The sequence below is a fragment of the Salmo salar genome, chromosome ssa14 (genome assembly GCF_905237065.1).
Source record: "Salmo salar chromosome ssa14, Ssal_v3.1, whole genome shotgun sequence".
Lineage (NCBI taxonomy): Eukaryota > Metazoa > Chordata > Actinopteri > Salmoniformes > Salmonidae > Salmo > Salmo salar.
The window spans coordinates 77,065,117-77,082,389 of record NC_059455.1 but is presented as its reverse complement, the minus strand read 5'-3'; the positions used below and the strand labels follow the sequence as shown (position 1 = coordinate 77,082,389).

General features: G+C 42.3%; 1 long non-coding RNA gene and 1 pseudogene across 2 annotated transcripts; both read right to left on the bottom strand.

Moving 5' to 3' along the window:
* Positions 1 to 1,142: 1,142 nt before the first annotated feature.
* Positions 1,143 to 9,197, bottom strand: LOC106570324 (uncharacterized). Its single transcript, XR_006758944.1, has 5 exons — positions 9,040 to 9,197; positions 5,832 to 5,993; positions 5,540 to 5,635; positions 2,922 to 2,985; positions 1,143 to 2,769 (listed from the first exon to the last, which is right to left on the bottom strand). It is a non-coding gene; the product is annotated as an uncharacterized lncRNA (long non-coding RNA).
* A 1,998-nt stretch (positions 9,198 to 11,195) lies between these two features.
* On the bottom strand, positions 11,196 to 17,124 carry LOC106570333 (28S ribosomal protein S18b, mitochondrial-like; annotated as a pseudogene). Its single transcript, XR_006758669.1, has 5 exons — positions 17,106 to 17,124; positions 16,283 to 16,380; positions 15,992 to 16,060; positions 15,773 to 15,839; positions 11,196 to 11,954 (listed from the first exon to the last, which is right to left on the bottom strand). The product of XR_006758669.1 is annotated as a 28S ribosomal protein S18b, mitochondrial-like (transcript).
* Between the last annotated feature and the right edge of the window lie 149 nt (positions 17,125 to 17,273).

Sequence of the window (17,273 nt, the reverse complement as noted above, 5' to 3'; positions counted from 1 at the left end):
ACTTATCAGTCATCCTGTTGTAGTCACTTTACCTCTACATATACAGTAGAAGTCGGAAGTTTCCATACACCTTAGCCAAATACATTTAAACTCAGTTTCAAAATTCCCTGTCTTAAGTCAGGATCACCACTTTATTTTAATGTGAAATGTCAGAATAATAGAGTGATTTATTTCTTTCATCACATTCCCAGTGGGTCAGAAGTTTAGACACTCAATTAGTATTTGGTAGCATTGCCTTTAAATTGTTAAACTTGGGTCAAACATTTCAGGTAGGCTTCCCACAATAAGTTGGGTGAATTGTGGCCCATTCCTCCTGACAGAGCTGGTGTAATAGTCGGGTTTGTAGGCCTCCTTGCTCTCACACGCTTTTTCAGTTATGCCCACAAATTTTCTATAGGATTGAGGTCAGGGCTTTGTGATGGCCACTCCAATACCTTGACTATTTTGTCCTTAAGCCATTTTGCCACAACTTTGGAAGTATGCTTGGGGTCATTGTCCATTTGGAAGACCCATTTGTGACCAAGCTTTAACTTTCTGACTGACGTCTTGAGATGTTGCTTCAATACATCCACATAATTTTCCTCCCTCATGATGCCATCTATTTTGTGAATTGCACCAGTCCCTCCTGCAGCAAAGCACCCCCAAACATGATGCTGCCACCCCCGTGCTTCACGGTTGGGATGGTATTCTTCGTCTTGCAAGCGTCCCCCTTTTTCCTCCAAACATGGTCATTATGGCCAAACAGTTATATTTTGTTTCATCAGACCAAAAAAGTACGATCTTTGTCCCCATGTGCAGTTGCAAACCGTAGTCTGGCTTTTTTATGGTGGTTTTGGAGCAGTGGCTTCTTCCTCGCTGAGCGGCCTTTCAGGTTATATCGATATAGGACTCGTTTTACTGTGGATATAGATACTTTTGTACCTGTTTCCTCCAGCATCTTCACAAGGTCCTTTGCTGTTCTGGGATTGATTTGCACTTTCCGCACCAAAGTACGTTCATCTCTAGGAGACAGAATGCGTCTCCTTCCTGAGCGGTATGATGGCTGCGTGGTCCCATGGGGTATATACTTGTGTACTATTGTTTGTACAGATGAAAGTGGTTTGGAAATTGCTCCCAAGGATGAACCAGACTTGTGGAGGTTTTAAAAAAAATTCTGAGGTCTTGGCTGATTTCTTTAGATTTTCCCATGATGTCAAGCAAAGAGGCACGAGTTTGAAGGTAGGCCTTGAACTACACCTCCAATTGACTCAAATGATGTCAATTAGCCTATCAGAAGCTTCTAAAGCCATGACATTTTCTGGAATTTTCCACGCTGTTTAAAGGCACAGTCACAACTTAGTGTATGTAAACTTCTGACCCACTGGAATTGTGATACAGTGAATTATAAGTTAAATCTGTCTAAACAATTGTTGAAAAATTACTTGTCATGCAAGTAGATAAGCATTTCACTGTTAGTCTACACTGGTTGTTTACAAAGTATGTGACAAATACAATTAGATTAAGTTGTAGCCTGTGAGGAGAAGGGGCTGGAATGAATCAGTGATCTGTGACATGTTTTAGCAAAACTCAACCAAAAGCAATATTGGCATGAAAACAATATTTTATAACTTGTTTTAAAGCTGCAATATGTAACTTTTAGTGCGACCCGACCAAATTCACAGAAATGTGAGTTGTAGATCTGTCACTCGTGGAAAGCAAGTCCAAGAAGCAGTAATATGTTCTGTGCACTATTTATATGCTTAAGTTTACTTTTAGCGTCTTGTTTTTGTACACCATCTGAAAATAAAAATATTTTGGGTTATGGAAAAGATTTCACACTGCGGTTTAGATGGTACAATGATTCTTTACACTATACTTGCTTGTTTTGTCACAAACTGAAATTGGACAAACTATTAGAATTTTAGCAACCAGGAAATGGCGGAGCGATTTCTGCATACATCTTTAAAACTTGCTCTACTACTTCCAGAAAGCCCAAATTAAATCACAAAAAATAAATTTCACCATGATTCCTCTGGTAGGCCCTAGTCTATGTCAAATAGGCCTCGTTGGTCTTCTTGACTTCAGTCTCGTCTAGCTGCATGGTGTGGTACCATCTGTACCAAGGGGTCATGGTGGGGGAGGAGGGGTTGAACCAACTGCGTTATGGGAGTTGGAATAGTCCTCCCCTGTGAAGTCCACATGAGGAACCTGGAAGGGTAGTAGCCCTGGAAATATGGACAATATTTATGTATTGTAGAGAACTGCAGTTTCTCTTTTGGTGGCATTGTTGAACCGCTGCACTGGTCACAAAAAATGTCATTCTTCATTACTGTTCTGCTCCTTAGTCACAGAGGCTGAACTTACCCTGGGCTCTAGCAATGCCAATTGCCTGATTGAGTTACTTTTTCTGTTTCTGACACTCCTGGATAAAAATGTAGAATAACAATATAAATGTGGCACTTTAGTTACCTCAAACCTCACAAAAGGTGTTGGTCTTGAACCAGATGTTACTTTATGCAGGACTGTTTTCATCACTTAAACACCTATTGGCAGCCTCTCAGATTCCTGGCTGTGTCAACTGTAAATTCATCATTCATCAAATCAAAGACAACTTATTTTGATGAAACCAGCAAGTATTTAGATAACACCTGCTGAATTCAGCATGGTTAATTCAGATTCATTCATAGAATTCTATACACATTACATAAATAGAAACCATCTTACCTGTCCGTGTGGGGTCATTTATAAGCCTGTATATAGGCTTATAAACATTTGCAGCAGCTTCACATTCTGCAAAAAGACAATGGTCCATTGCTTACCAAACATAACATTGAATAGCTTGTTAAATCAACCTAACGAAATCAAAGGTAATACCATCTAATTTTCCATCTCTCATAATGATTGTGTGTGTATATTCCATAAGTCAATGTGAGAGACCAAACCTGATAGTGGATGATGATGGTGTCTCAACAAATTGGATGGGGGTTCCCACATATCGTGTCTCCTCTGAAGAAAACAAAACAGAAATAGTGATTAGAGGTTTTTAGTTTTTTTTCACCTTTATTTAACCAGGTAGGCCAGTTGAGAACAAGTTCTTATTTACAACTGCGACCTGGCCAAGACAAAGCAAAGCAGTGCAACACAAACAACACATGGGATAAACAAATGTACAGTCAATAACACAATAGAAAAATCTATATACAGTGTGTACAAATGTAAGATTCGGGAGGTAGGGCAATAAATAGGCCATAGTGGCGAAATAATTACAATTTAGCATTAACACTGGAGTGATAGATGTAGAGATACTGGGGTGCAAAAGAGCAAAAATAAATAACAATATGGGGATGAGGTAGTTGGATGGGCTATTTACAGATGGGCTGTGTACAGGTGCAGTGATCGGTAAGCTGCTCTGACAGCTGATGCTTCAAGTTAATGAGGGAGATAAGTCTCCAGCTTCAATGATTTTTGCAATTCGTTCCAGTCATTGGCAGCAGAGAACTGCTGGCGGCCAAAGGAGGAGTTGGCTTTGGGGATGACGAGTGAAATATACCTGCTGGACAGCGTGCTACGGGTGGGTGTTGCTATGGTGACCAGTGAGCTGAGATAAGGCAGGGCTTTACCTAGCAAAGACTTATCGATGACCTGGAGCCAGTGGGTTTGGCGACGAATATGAAGCGAGGGCCAGCCAACGAGAGCATACAGGTCGCAGTGGTGGGTAGTATATGGGGCTTTGGTGACAAAACGGATGGCACTGTGATAGACTGCATCCAATTTGCTGAGTAGAGTGCTGGAGGCTATTTTGTAAATGACATCGCCGAAGTCAAGGATCGGTAGGATAGTCAATTTTACGAGGGTATGTTTAGCAGCATGAGTGAAGGAGGCTTTGTTTTGCGAAATAGGAAGCCGATTCAAGATTTAATTTTGGATTGGAGATGCTTAATGTGAGTCTGGAGAGTTTACAGTCTAACCAGACACCTAGGTATTTGTAGTTGTCCACATATTCTAAGTGAGAACCGTCCAGAGTAGTGATGCTAGCGATCGGTTGAAAAGCATGCATTTAGTTTTACTTGCATTTAAGAGCAGTTGGAGGCCACAGAAGGAGAGTTGTATGACATTGAAGCTTGTCTGGAGGTTTGTTAACACAGTGTCCCAAGAAGGGCCAGAAGTATACAGAATGGTGTCGTCTGCGTAGAGGTGGATCAGAGAATCACCAGCAGCAAGAGCGACATCATTGATGTATAGAGAAGAGTCGGCTCGAGAATTGAACCCAGTGGCACCTCCATAGAGACTGCCAGAGGTCCGGACTACAGGCCCTCCGATTTGACACACTGGACTCTATCAGAGAAGTAGTTGGTGAACCAGGCGAGGCAGTCATTTGAGAAACCAAGGCTGTTGAGTCTGCCGATAAGAATACGGTGATTGACAGAGTTGAAAGCCTTGGCCAGGTCGATGAAGACGGCTGCACAGTACTGTCTTTTATCGATGGCGGTTGTGATATCGTTTAGGACCTTGAGCGTGGCTGAGGTGCATCCATGACCAGCTCGGAAACCAGATTGCAGCCAGGTGGAAAGCATGGCCAGCCGTAGAAAATTGCTTATTGAAATTCTCGGTTATCGTAGATTTATCGGTGGTGACAGTGTTTCCTAGCCTAAGTGCAGTGGGCAGCTGGGAGGAGGTACTCTTATTCTCCATGGACTTTAGTGTCCCAAAACGTTTTGGAATTTGTGCTACAGGATGCAAATTTCTGTTTGAAAAAGCTAGCCTTTGCTTTCCTAACTGACTGAGTATATTGGTTCCTAACTTCCCTGAAAGGTTGCATATCGCGGGGGCTATTCAACGCTAATGCAGTACGCCACAGGATGTTTTTATGCTGGTCGAGGGCAGTCAGGTCTGGAGTGAACCAAGGGCTATATCTGTTCTTAGTTCTACATTTTTTGAATGGGGCATGCTTATTTAAGATGGTGAGGAAAGCATTTTTAAAGAATAACCAGGCATCCTCTACTGACAGGATGAGATCAATATCCTTCCAGGATACCCAGGCCAGGTCGATTAGAAAGGCCTGCTCGCTGAAGGGTTTTATGGAGAGTTTGACAATGATGAGGGGTGGTCATTTGACCGCGGACCCATTACGGACGCAGGCAATGAGGCAGTGATCGCTGAGATCCTGGTTGAAGACAGCAGAGGTGTATTTAGAGGGCAGGTTGGTCAGGATGATATCTATGAAGGTGCCCGTGTTTACGGATTTGGGGTTGTACCTGGTAGGTTCCTTGATTATTTGTGTGAGATTGAGGGCATCTAGCTTAGATTGTAGGACGGCCGGGGTGTTAAGCATATCCCAGTTTAGGTCACCTAACAGTACGAACTCGTGTGACTGTCTGTCTGGTGGAGAATATAATAATAATAATATGGAGTTACATAGCCTAACACAGCAGACAGCATCATGGTAGACATCCTCTGATTATCTGTGCACTCTCCAAAAAAGCCTAGACAATAGCTCGGAGAGCTGCCACAAGTCTTCAGGTCTCAGGCAAGATTACAGAACCACCACTGTTACACCTACAATGCAGGTCTTGCATGTCTTCTGAGGGGGAATCCCTCCTTTCTGGTTCCTCCTGTAGTCAGACCACACTGGACTGGTTCCATAGCGCTCTATGTACTATAGAGATAGGAGAGGTAGACGGACACAAAGTCAATGGTCACAGATATGGATGGATTAACAGTAATTAATTACACTCCATTGAGCATGCTTTCTAGTGCAGGAACAAGGAGTAGACTTAATCTGGGTCCGAGGAACCATTCCTTAGAAAACAGCAGAGTGCATAGAAAATACATACAATCTCTAATCTCCATACCTTTGCTCTCCAGGTAGCCCCATGGTCTGTCCTTGCAGCGGTTAAATTCTCCACTGCCACAGCAGCGTCACTGGGGAGTTCAGGTTATGCTGCAGTGCACAGAGAGAGACTGGACTTCACACTTGGAAACACAGCCTGGGTCCAACGCATGACAGGTAACCTCTTTGGAAGATAGAAACCAAACAAATACAGTGACTGTCAGTCAAGTCATCAAGTGCAAAACTTGCAAATACAGTGTGCTGTACAGTACACAAGACAATGACGCTGATACATTTGCATAGACTATGGTTCTGTGACACATATTACGGCGGTTGCATTGTGTAACCGATGTGAAATGGCTAGTTAGTTAGCAGTGGTGCACGCTAATAGCGTTTCAATCGGGTAACGTCAATCGCTCTGAGACCTGAAGTCGTTGTTTCCCTTGCTATTCAAGGGCCGCTGCTTTTGTGGCGCGATGGGTAACGATGCTTCGTGGGTGTCAGTTGTTGATGTGTGCAGAGGGTCCCTGGCTCAAGCCCAGGTTGTACTCATGGATAGGACAGCTTATGTAAATGAGTGTCATAGACAACTGCTTGACAACACCTTTTACAAGAAACTCAGAAGTGACCCCACTTCCCAATTTCAGAATACTATCTTTACTGTCCTAGATGGGTATTTAAATTCTGGTCAGATAACCAAAAAAGAATATGACTTTCTGGCCATTCAACACCCTAAAATTGCCACTTTCTATACTTTGCCGAAATTACACAAGAATGTTACAAACCCTCCAGGGCGCCCTATTGTAGCGGGCATTGATGCAGTAACGGCCCCTATTGTAGAGGGCATTGATGCAGTAACGGCCCTTATTGTAGCGGGCATTGATGCAGTAACGGCCCCTATTGTAGAGGGCATTGATGCAGTAACGGCCCCTATTGTAGCGGGCATTGATGCAGTAACGGCCCCTATTGTAGCGGGCATTGATGCAGTAACGACCCCTATTGTAGCGGGCATTGATGCAGTAACGACCCCTCTATCTACTTTTGTTGACTTTTTTATTAGACCACTCGCAGAACAGCTCCCCTCCTTTGTAAAGGACACCAGCAGTATGATCTCTATCATTGAATCTCTTGATCCTCTGCCTGAGAACACCTTGTTAGTTACTTTTGATGTTGAGTCGTTATACACAAATATTCCACACGAGGGCGGTATTGAAGCCATGGAACATTTTCTTCTGCAACGTGACCCTAATGAATTAATTACCTTCCAGTGCCTGCATTATAACATTGGCTGAAATAGTACTCACACATAACTATTTCATGTTTCTAAATGATTTCTTTATTCAGACGAAGGGTACTGCTATGGGATCCCCCATGGCTCCTAACTATGCTAATTTGTATGTTGGTTACATGGAGAAACAATCCATTTTCAACCCTTTCAAAAATGTTTTCTTGCCTAACATCATTATTTGGAAACGGTATATTGATGATATTTTGTTCTATGGAGGGGTGATGCAGAACTGCTCCAGGCATTCCATGCTTTTCTTAACTCCTGTTCTGAACATTTGAGATTTACTATGCAATCTGATACACGTCAAATCAGTTTTCTTGATCTTCTGATCTTCTGTGAAGATAATGTTCTATACACTGATCTTCACAGGAAACCTACTGATCGTAACAGTTTGTTGAGGGCTGATAGCTGTCACCCACTTCCCTTGAAAAATAGTTTGCCCTACAGCCAATTCTGTCAATCAAAATAATTTGTATAAAACAATCAGATTTCGACAGAAATATGGCTGAGACGCAGAATAAGTTCAAGGAGAGGAGGTACAACAAGGATCAGATTAATATTGCCATTGAGAAAATTCAAAACAAAACGAGACATGACCTTTTTCAAGGTCAGTCTCGCAAAAAGACGCATTCTTGCGTTCTCACTACCCGCTATTCAAAGTGTTCTGAACAAATTAAAGGAATCGTTCACAAACATTGGCACATTCTGAAATATGATGATAGTCTCGGTAATGTGTTTTCTGACCTTCCCCTGGTCGTATTCTCGCGGGGCAGAAATCTCAGAGACCAATTGGTACACTCTGATTTACCACCCCAAGATATTGCTGAACGTCTATTTGCGCCCATACTGGATGGAAATTACAAGTGTAATGGCTGTGCTCAATGCAATGGCACTTATAAATGTAGATCCTTCAAACACCCCCAAACAGGGAAATCTATCCCAATTAAAGGTGTTATTACGTGTTCCACTAAGGCAGTTATTTATCTTATAACTGGTCCTTGTGGTAAAAATTGTGCGTAAAACAAAGCGTGAATTAAAAGTACGCATCTCAGAGCACCGTAGCACCATTAGGTGCAAAAACTTGACTTACCCAGTTGCGGCCCACTTTTTGGAAGCAAACCATTCGATTTCGTCTCTGCGTTATATTGACATCGAACATGTCACCCTCCCGAGGAGAGGGGGTGACCTTGATAATTTATTGTTAAAACGAGAGGCTGCCTGGATCTTTAAATTTAAAGACCCTTGCTCCCTTCGGTCTCAACATAGACTTTGATCTGAAGCCATTCTTGTGATTATTGTGATTTTGCCATTGTAATTGTTTGTTAGATACATTTTAGACTACAAATGCTATGATCGTATGCTATCCATTTGTTTGGCATTTTGTATGTTCTTTGTATGCCATTTTTTTTTTAAATATTTGAGTTAACCAATGATATTAGGCCACAGTTGGCCATGATTACAAACACCTGTGTGTCTCTTGACACTATATAAATGACTCATCTCGCAGTGTTTGTGATGATACCCTGATGAAGACAGCTTTGCTGTCGAAACGTTGGTTATTCAATTTTTGCATCTGAGCTCTTAGAGTGTGCGGCTTTCCCTTATTTTCTAGTTTTCTACTCCGCTAGCCAGCACCTCGCCTTTATAGGTGTGCGTTTCTTTTTTCTAGATTGGGGCGAGGAGAGGGACGGAAGCTAAACTGTTACAATTGGATGATGTACAGTGAAGATGCAATCTCCATACACAGTACACAAAGGCAGGTTGCATAGCGGAGTAACTTAAATCTGTAACTTCGCTAACTTTAACTGGCTAGTGTTTATTAACCGACAGTAACGTTAGCTCGGTCACTGTTTAGTGATCTGATATTCTTGTAACGTATGTGTACAGTGGAAGTCCTAGCTTTCGCTTATCTGGCGCACTATAGAAAATAATTGTCAAATACCTTATTCCGCAGAAAAATCTGTAAAAGTAGAGGATACACACGGCATAAAATTCTTCCAATACTTGGTACGGACGCTGCCATTTTGCCTTTCACAACTGAGGGTTGAAAGGTTACAGGTGAAAGGGCAACATTATTTATTGTTGTGCATAGCCAAAGACTCTCCTTTTGGACTTCAATTCATTTATTTTATGAATTTTAGTTAACTATTAATTGTATATTAAACGCAAGGTTTTGATTGTGTCCGCGGGTGTGGCAGGCCACCCGATTTGCATCGCAGCCATTTTGTGGAAATATTATAATCGAAATTATTCCCAAATGTGATATTATAACTCAATACAAGCACCATATTTTGTGAGTTAGCACTGGTACTCATTCAACTTTGTTTAGATAAGCAACAATAGACTTGGGACGTGAGGTAAATTGAAAAGAGAATATACAAAACGTGCAGCGTAATCTTTCTGTCCTGATGGACAATGAAAGCACAGATGGAAAACTCTTTAATTAAGGTGTTCTACAACAGCGCGTCACCAAAAACTCAATGTTGTTACCATGAAAAACCCAGAAAATGCATGCTGGAAGACGCGTATGACGTCAAAAACGTCACAGGGTATAAATATCAAGCCTCTCCCCTTCCAGTTCATTCCTGGATTTGTTCTGGGGTGAGTAACGTCGAAAGAAACACTGCTAGTTATTTATTTTTAAACAAAAACGACTGCGCAATTATTTCTTTTAACATAATCAATAATAAGAAAGCTATATTAAGATGCAGGCGTGTATGAACACACGAATAAAATAAGCGAATATCTTAAATGTGTTTTTCGTTTTGTGTGCTCTTTTTTTTTTCAGGTATTTTGTCTCTGAAGAGTGGCCGTCGAGGAATTTGAGCACCCAATAAAAAAACGTTTTCTTCAATTAATTGACATTTAATTACTAGTTTTGCCTGCAGTTTGTTCGTCGGAATAGCTATATTTTAGCTGCCACAACCCCGCCCCAAACATTGTCAGTAGAATGGCCTGTACTGAAGAGCTCAGTGACTTTCAACGTGGCACCGTCATAGGATGCCACCTTTCCAACAAGTCAGTAAGTCAAATTTCTGCTCAGCTAGAGCTGCCCAGGTCTACTGTGAATGCTGTTATTGTGGAGTGGAAACGTCTAGGAGCAACAACGGCTGAGCCTCAAAGTAGTAAGCCACACAAGCTCACAGAACGGGACCGGCAAGTGCTGTAGCGTGAAGAAATTGTCTGTCCTCTGTTGCAACACACACTGTCTCTGAAAGCAACGTCAACACAATTGTTTGTTGGGAGCTTAATGAATTGGGTTTCCATGGCCAAACAGCCGCACACAAGCGTAAGATCACCATGCGCAATGCCAAGCGACGGCTGGAGTGGTGTAAAGCCAGATAGACGGGGACTTCGAGGACTACAAACAGGTTCTGGAGATCCTGGTCCACAGGTTCAAAGAGTGACCTACCTACTGCAGAACCAGGGCTCTATTGGCACTCTATTCCCTGTACTGCACCATTTTTCACCAGAGCACTATGGGCCCTGGTAAAATGTACTGCCTATGTAGGGAATAGGGTGCCATTTTGAAAAGACCCCAGGAGGAAATAGAAATGTAATGCAAAATAACCTACCACTGAAGCTGGCCATGTCATCAGCTCAGTGCTGGAGTGAATCTCGATAGTCTAAAGTGGCTTTGTTTCCTTGTCTCGCCTGATCGTTCACCACTTATTTGAATAAGCATCATGGCTGAAGTCTCTCCCAAATCAGTTTATTCAAAGAAAGGTGTGGTGAGGAAGCCACGTTAAGAGTATTGAGGATACACCCCTGGTGTACTGCAGTATCCTCTCGGCCTATGAGATGCATACATTTTCTTAAGTTCAATTTGCCACCTTGCCCCTCCACACAACTGTAGATCTGAAAAGATGTGATTTGGAATTCAGAATTTGACTGGACAAGTGGGCATGTGTCAGTCAGCCAGGTGACAATGGGACAGAAAGAAAGCGTAATATGCTTAAGTATTTCTATTGTAGAGGAAATGGCAATACATTACCACTGGATTCACACGTAGAAACCACGCTCTTATTAACTGGGAATAAACATGTTGACACCTGTATGATCAAGTATTTACTACAGCCAAAAAGGCAATTAAATAAATGGATTTTGCATCTTAATGTCTTTATTGTACAACTTGTCTCTGAATACAAATGAACAGTTTAGACAGATTTATCCCATTGATGGTCCATATTGTAGCATGTACTGTACATGATAATTCACTTATCATTCTGTTACACGCGTATCTCCGGGCTCCCAAGTGGCGCAGCATCTCAGTGCTAGAGGCGTCACTACAGACCCTGGTTCGATTCCAGGCTGTATCACAACCAGCCGTGATTGGGAGTCCCATAGGGCAGTGCACAATTGGTCCAGCGTGGTTAGGGTTTGTACAGGGTAGGCTGTCATTGTAAATAAACATTTTTTCTTAACTGACTTCGCTAGTTAAAGATCAAATAAAAAATATCTACTTCAATTACCTTGTACCTCTGCATATTGACTCGGTACTGGTACCCCGTGGATATAGAAAAGTTATTGTTACTCACATTTATTTTTTTAATTTTTTTTATGCCTTGTTGGGAAGGGGCCTGTAAGTAAGCACGTCACTGTTAGTCTACATATTGTTAGCGAAGCATGTGAGAGAATTTTCACCATGATTCCTCTGATATGCCCTAGTCTATGTCAAATAGGTCTTGTAGGTCTTCTTGACTTGAGCCACTTCAGTCTCGTCTAGCTGCATGGTGTGGTACCATCTGTACCAAGGGGTCACGGTGGGGGGAGGAGGGGTTAAACCAACTGCGTTATGGGAGTTGGAATAGTCCTCCCCTGTGAAGTCCACATGAGGAACCTGGAAGGGTAGTAGCCCTAGAAATATGGACAATATTTATGTATTGTAGAGAACTGCAGTTTCTCTTTTGGTGGCATTGTTGAACCGCTGCACTGGTCACAAAAAATGTCATTATTCATTACTGTACTTTTATTTTTTAAATTCACCTTTATTTAACCAGGTAGGCCAGTTGAGAACAAGTTCTTATTTACAACTGCGACCTGGCCAAGATAAAGCAAAGCAGTGCAACACAAACAACACATGGGATAAACAAACGTACAGTCAATAACACAATAGAAAAATCTATATACAGTGTGTGCAAATGTAGTAAGATTAGGGAGGTAGGGCAATAAATAGTCCATAGTGGCGAAATAATTACAATTTAGCATTAACACTGGAGTGATAGATGTGCAGAAGATGAATGTGCAAGTAGAGCTACTGGGGTGCAAAGGAGCAAAAAAAATAAATAACAATATGGGGATGAGGTAATTGGGTGGGCTATTTACATATGGGCTGTGTACAGGTGCAATGATCAGTATGCTGCTCTGACAGCTGATGCTTAAAGTTAGTGAGGGAGATATAAGACTCCAGCTTCAGTGATTTTTTGCAATTCGTTCCAGTCATTGGCTGCAGAGAAGTGGAAGAAAAGGCGGCCAAAGGAGGAGTTGGCTTTGGGGATGACGAGTGAAATATACCTGCTGGAGCGCGTGCTACGGGGTGGGTGTTGCTATGGTGACCAGAAGGCTGAGATAAGGCGGGGCTTTACCTAGCAAAGACTTATAGATGACCTGGAGCCAGTGGGTTTAGCGACGAATATGAAGCGAGGGCCAGCCAACGACAGCATACACGTCGCAGTGGTGGGTAGTATATGGGGCTTCGGTGACAAAACGGATGGCATTGTGATAGCAAATTGGATGTAGTCTGAGTAGAGTGCTGGAGGCTATTTTGTAAATTACATCGCCGAAGTCAAGGATCAGTAGGATAATCAGTTTTACGAGGGTATGTTTGGCAGCATGAGTGAAGGAGGCTTTGTTGCGAAATAGGAAGCCGATTCAAGATTTAATTTTGGATTGGAGATGCTTAATGTGAGTCTGGAAAGAGAGTTTACAGTCTAACCAGACACCTAGGTATTTGTAGTTGTCCACATATTCTAAGTCAGAACCATCCAGAGTTACTATCACTATGCTTGACAGGCGGGCGGGCGGGTGTGGGCAGAGATCGGTTGAAGAGCATGCATTTAGTTTTACTTGCATTTAAGAGCAGTTGGAGGCCACAGAAGGAGTGTTGTATGGCATTGAAGCTTGTTTGGAGGTTTGTTAACACAGTGTCCAAAGAAGGGCCAGAAGTATACAGAATGGTGTCGTCTGCGTAGAGGTGGATCAGAGAATCACCAGCAGCAAGAGCGACATCAATGACATATACAGAGAAAAGAGTCGGCCCGAGATTTGAACCCTGTGGCACCCCAATAGAGACTGCCAGAGGTCCGGACAACAGGCCCTCCGATTTGACACACTGAACTCTGTCTGAGAAGTAGTTGGTGAACCAGGCAAGGCAGTAATTTGAGAAACCAAGGCTGTTGAGTCTGCCGATAAGAATGCGGTGATTGACAGAGTTGAAAGCCTTGGCCAGGTCGATGAAGACGGCTGCACAGTATTGTCTTTTATCGATGGCGGTTATGATATTGTTTAGGACTTTGAGCGTGGCTGAGGTGCACCCATGACCAGCTCGGAAACCAGATTGCATAGCGGAGAAGCTACGGTGGGATTCGAAATGGTCGGTGATCTGTTAACTTGGCTTTCGAAGACTTTAGAAAGGCAGGGTAGGATAGATATAGGTCTGTACTGCTCCAGCATTCTGCTCCTTAGTCACAGAGGCTGAACTTACCCTGGTCTCTAGCAATGCCAATCGCCTGATTGAGTTACTTTTTCTGTTTCTGACACTCCTGGATAAAAATGTAGAATAACAATATAAATGTGGCACTTTAGTTACCTCAAACCTCACAAAAAGTGTTGGTCTGGAACCAGATGTTACTTTATGCAGAAAGGTTTTCATCACTAAAACACCTATTGGCAGATTCTTGGCTGTGTCAACTGTGTAAATTCATCATTTATCAAATCAAAGACAACTTATTTCGATGAAACCAGCAAGTATTTTTCTTATTACCCTTTATTTAACTTGGCAAGTCAGTTAAGACCAAATTCAAATTTTCAATGACGGCCTAGGAACAGTGGGTTAACTGACTTGTTCAGGGGCAGAACGACAGATTTGACCTTGTCAGCTCGGGGATTTGATCTTCCAACCTTTCGGTTACAAGTCCAACGCTCTAACCACTAGGCTACCTGCCGCCAAAATGTAGATAACACCTGCCGAAATCAGCATGGTTGATTCAGATTCATTCATAGAATTGTTTACACATTACATAAATTTAACACATACATTGCATTCGGAAAGCATTCAGACCCCTTGACTTCTTCCAAATTTTGTTCGTTTACAGCCTTATTCTAAAATTGACTAAATTGATGTTTTTTCTTCATCAATCTACACACAATCCACACCCCATAATGACAAAGCAAAAACATGTTTAGGGACATTTTTGCTAATTTATAAAAAAATATATATCACATTCACATAAGTATTCAGACCCTTTACTCTGTTGAAGCACCTTTGACTGCAATTACAGCCTCGAGTCTTCTTGGGTACGGTGCTACAAGATTGGCACACCTGTATTTGGGGAGTCTTTCCCATTCTTCTCTGCAGATCCTCTCCAGCTCTGTCAGGTTGGATGGGAGCGTTGCTGCACAGCTATTTTCAGGTCTCTCCAGAGATGTTCAATCAGGTTCAAGTCCGGGCTCTGGCTGGGCCACTCAAGGACATTCAGAGACTTGTCCCGAAGCCACTCCTGCGTTGTCTTGGCTGGGTGCTTAGGGTCGTTGTCCTGTTGGAAGGTGAAACTTCACCCCAGTCTGAGGTCCTGAGAGCTCTGGAGCAGGTTTTCATTAAGGATCTCTCTGTACTTTGCGCCGTTCATCTTTGCCTCGATCCTGAATAGTCTCCTTGTCCCTGCTGCTGAAAAACATCCCCACAACAGGATGCTGCCACCACCATGCTTCACCGTAGGGATGGTGCCAGGTTTCCTCCAGGCGTGATGCTTGGCATTCAAGCCAAAGAGTTCAATCTTGGTTTCATTAGACCAGATAATCTTGTTTTTTATGGTCTGAGAGTCTTTAGGAGCCTTTTGGCAAACTCCAAGCGGGCTGTCATGTGCATTTTACTGAGGAGTGGCTTCTGTCTGTCCACTCTACCATTAAGCCCTGATTGGTGGAGTGCTGCAGAGATGGTTGTCCTTCTGGAAAGTTCTCCCATCTCCACAGAGGAACTCTTGAGCTCTGTCAGAGTGACCATCGGGTTCTTAGTCACCTCCCCGACCAAGGCCCTTCTCCTCCGATTGCTCAGTTTGGCTGGCCGGCCGGCCTCATGGCTTGGTTTTTGCTCTGTCGACTGTGGGACCTTTATATAGACAGGTGTGTGCCTTTTCAAAATCATGTCCAATCAACTGAAATTACCACAGGTGAACTCCAATCAAGTTTCTGAAACATCTCAAGGATGATCAATGGAAACACGATGCACCTGTGCTCAATTTCAAGTCTCATAGCAAAGGGTCTGAATACTTATGTAATTAAGGTATCAGTTTTTTTTTTTTAATACATTTGCAGAATATTATTTTTTTTTAAATGTTTTTTCTTTGTCATTATGGGGTATTTATTTTTTTAAATCCATTTTAGAATAAGGCTGTAACATAACAAAATGTGGAACAAGTCAACGGGTATGAATACTTTCCGTAGGTACTGTATCTTACCTGTCCGTGTGGGGTCATACACAACGCCTGTATATGGACTGATAAACTGTTGCTGCAGCTTCACATTCTGCAAAAAGACAATGGTCCATTGCTTACCAAACATAACATTGAATAGCTTGTTAAATCAACCTAACAAAATCAAAGGAAATGCCATCTAATTTTCCATCTCTCATAATGATTGTGTGTGTATATTCCATAAGTCAATGTGAGAGACCAAACCTGATAGTGGATGATGACGTTGGGGTCTCGACAAATTGGATGGGGGTTCCCACATATCTTGTCTCATCTCTGATCAAAACAGAAATAGCGATTAGAGGTTGCAGTCACGTGTCTGTCTGGTGGAGAATATAATAATAATAATAATAATATGGAGTTACATAGCCTAACACAGAGCAGACAGCATCATGGTAGACATCCTCTGATCATCTATGCACTCTCCAAACCTGGACAATAGCTCAGAGAGTCTCCAGGTTTCAGGCAAGATTACAGAACCATCTCTGTTACACCTACAATGCAGGTCTTGTGTGTCTTCTGAAGGGGGGATCCCTCATTTGTGGTTCCTCCTGTAGTCAGACCACACTGGACTTATCCATAGCGCTCTATGTACTCTAGTGATAGGAGAGGTAGACGGACACAAAGTCAATGGCCACAAATATGGATGGATTAACAGTATTTAAATTACACTCTAATGAGCATGCTTTTTAGTGCAGGAACCAGGAGTAGGCTTAATCTGGTTCCGAGGAACCATCCCTTAGAAAAAACAGCAGAGTGCATAGAGTAGAAATTCTAACTCTAATCTCCATACCTTTGCTCTGTAAGTGGCAAGAGCCTCCACTGCATCACTGGGGATATCAGGTGAGGCTGCAGTGCACAGACAGGCTAGACTGCACACCTGGAAACACAGTTATTATTTTTTACCTAACCTTAATTTAACTCTGCCAGTCAAGTGTGAAATTTGCAAATACAGTGTAGTGTACACAAGACAATGATGCTGATACTTTTTCATAGACTATGGTTCTATGTGAAACATATTACTGGGGTTGCATTGGATGATGTACAGTGAAGATAAAATATGCACAATGTATATAGTAAGTACCGGTTGTATATAGCTATGTTGCTAGCTCTGTAACTTCGCTAGCTGTAGCTGGCTAGTGTTTATTAGCCGACGGTTACGCGTTACTTTAGCTCGGTCACTGTTTCGTGACGTATGTGTGCAGCAGACGTCCAAGCTTTCACTTATCTGACGTACTATAGACAATAATTGACAAATACCAGCTTCTGCCGAATATTCTGTGAAGTAAAGCGAACACACGGCATAAAATCCTTCCAATACTTGGTATGGACGCTGCCATTTTGCGTTTCACAACTGAGGGTTGAAAGGTTACAGGTGAAAGGGCAAAGCACATTTATTTTTGTGCATTGTCAACGACTCTCCATTTGGACTCTAATTCATTTATTTTATTAATTTTAGTTAATTATTCATTTCATCATTTTAAATTAA